Genomic DNA, 2,975 nt, shown 5'->3' with positions numbered 1-2,975 from the left:
ACAGGGCTGTAAGGAGCAGCCCTGACCGCACCCTCCTCCCCAGGGTGGCTTCTCGGGACCCATCCTAGGTGAACTTTCCGTTTTTGTATATATAGATGTTTTTATTGATTTCAGAGCGGAAGGGAGAGAGAAACATCCATGATGAGAGAATCATGGATCAGCTGCCTCCCGCACGCCTCCTAGTGGGAATTGAACCTACCACCTGGGCATGTGCCCTGACCGGGAATCGAACCCGTGACCTCCTGGTTCATAGGTCGATGCTCAACCACTGAGCCACGCCGGCCGGGCCACTTAGTCATTTTTGTTCTAAGGGCTCCATTACTGAAGTGAGCCCAGAAACGGGTGCTCTGCCATTTAGTGTAAAATCCCCCCGTGCAGGACTGGGGTTCACCGGTTGTTCCCGGGGGGTACCCCCCGCCAGGTTATTTCAGTCAAGGCCCAGGCTTGGAATCTTCTTGATTCTCCCTGGAACTAGGACCCTGTACGCGAGGCTGCCATGTGTCTCCAAGTTGTTCTGGCAGAAGAACAGCCCGTCTTGGGCTAGAACAAGGGGGTCTGCTCTTAGGCGGTTGGACAGTGGGCACTGTCTTCTAGCACTGGGGTCGGGAAGGAGATCAGTGCGTGTTTTTATAAAGTCCTGTGTCTGCTCACGCCCAGGAGTTTTGAATCGGAACCCAGTTATGTTTCAGAGTTTCTGTGGGATTTTTGTCTCGTGCCAAATGTTTTTCATGCCCTGGGACCCAGTGAATGTGGCAGCCCCGGGTGCCAATTTTCTGAAATAATCCTCTTCAGGCCTCCCACGCGGTAGAGTTTTTAGAATCTGAGCAACATGCAATTTGAATGAAAAAGAAGCGTGGGGGGAGGTTTTCTCTGGAAGCTCCGGGAGGCTGGGTGCCTGCAGGGGAGGTGACAGTGATGCATGCACAGGTGGGAGGGACTCTGCTGTGCCCAGGGGAACCCTGGCTCCTGGGGGCCGGGAGGGCCAGGCTCGTGCCCAGACTTGGACCCCTAACAGGCTCTGCTTCCTTTGGGCTTCAGTGAACCTAGACGTTCATGGATGAGGCCATGGTTTCTCTCGCCAGGGGCGGCTGGTCATTTTCCCGGTTATCTTTTCTCACTCAAATGTCACCCTCTCAGTGAGCCTGTCTTGGCCACCGTATATAAGATGCCACCCCTTTCCCTTCCCAGCCCCCTCCCTCTGCCAGTTCCCTCCCTGCTCTGTATCTGTTACCTCCCAATATGTTGGGATTTATTCTCCACCATCTATGCATTAGAGGGTCAAAGGTTTTGCTCTCTTTTTTAAAAATATATTTTTATTGATTTCAGAGAGGAAGGGAGAGGGAGAGAGAGAGATAGAAACATAATGATGAGACAGAATCATTGATTGGCTGCCTCCTGCACGCCCCACACTGGAGATCAAGCCCACAACCTGGGCATGTGCCCTGACCAGGAATCGAACCCGTGACCTCCTGGTTTATAGGTCGATGCTCAACCACTGAGCCACGCCGACTGGGCTAATGATGTTTAATTACATTTCACATTACTTGTTTCATCTCATTTTCTTCCGCCTGTCAACATCTGTCTGAATACTGTTTTTAGTTTTTATAATATAAAATTTTATTATGCTCACTTTAAAGGTGAGAAGTCCGGCCCATTTAGCGAGTAAGAAGGTACAGCATGAGGTTGAATTGCACAGCTTTGAATGTGATGCTCTTCCTGCTGCTCATGGCTGACTTGGTCAGTGATGAGCTCCCTGTTCGCAGACCCTGGTGTGAATCCTGGTTCTGTCAAAACTTAGCAGCACGACCGAGGACATTTTAATAAAGTCCAATAGGTGAGCGCACTTCTCTTATGCACAGAACCCAGCATCACTTCCTGCTCTCACGCTGAATGTTCAGTACACCTTTACACTTACAAGTGTGTGTCTGATCCTTTTTTTTTTTTAATTTGGTGTCCTTGATGGGTTTGTGCCATCTGCAGATTTGATTATCACGCCATTGATCCAACTGATTAATGAAAAGGTTGAGCAGAGCTCCGTGGAAGCTGGAGGCTGATGCTGGGATTGAGACAGATGAGCGAGATTGTGACGTGGAGACACCGATGGCCTTCATTTTAAAAAGTCAGGATTCCGCTTCAGATGGGATGTGTGTTGACGTGTTTGGGGAGAGATGCATCCACAAAGGGGAGTCCAGAGGGCCAGGAGCAAACGTCTAAATGTGGGGGTTGTTTGTACTCACGGGCCCAGGGCCCAGCAGGAGCGCAGGCAAGGCCATTGTGTTGGGTGATTAGAAGTGTGACCTTCACGGTTGGGGTTAAGAAGTCCAGGGCTCCGGGAAGACAGGGAGGCAGTGGATATAGGCAGAGAGATCATTGCAGGGCGCACAGCTGCGGACTTCCACCCTTGTGATGAGAGAATGGCAGCCTCGGGCCAGAGCAGAGAGAGAGTCCTATACCTCAGGTTTGGGACGGACCCATTGTGGGCTTGAGGCACGGGGACCCTGGACGGTAGTTAAGTTTCGTGCCTGGAGGGTGTCTTGGTTGGTTGGGAGGGCTGTAACCTAATTCCCCCTCCTGGCTTGGGGACTTGGGACTGGGGACTGCACTAGGAACTGTCCTCTAAACCCCTCCTTTTTGGGAAAAAAAATTCCTGAATCCCAAAGACACAAATAGCTGGTATACCAGATGCACCTCGTTTCTCACAGCCTCCGGCGTGCAACACAGACGTCGGGAGGGAGTTCACGAGACACAATCAGCTCGCGTGTCTCGTTAACTCCCCGAGTGCTTCCAAGTTTAATTTATTTTAGGGAGAGTGACAGTTGTAATTATGTTGTCAAGCCTTTGTCATTCTCACGGAAGTGACAACGTGGAAACCCAGATGGAAAGCCCCGCCCTGGCTTTGCCACGGGCCGGGCCTGGACCAGAGCCTCCGGCAGCGAACTGCGTCTTGGGAGCCTGTCTTGTCGCCATGGCGCCCC

Source organism: Myotis lucifugus, unplaced genomic scaffold (genome assembly GCF_000147115.1).
Source record: "Myotis lucifugus unplaced genomic scaffold, Myoluc2.0 scaffold_882, whole genome shotgun sequence".
Lineage (NCBI taxonomy): Eukaryota > Metazoa > Chordata > Mammalia > Chiroptera > Vespertilionidae > Myotis > Myotis lucifugus.
This window is presented reverse-complemented; position numbering follows the sequence as displayed.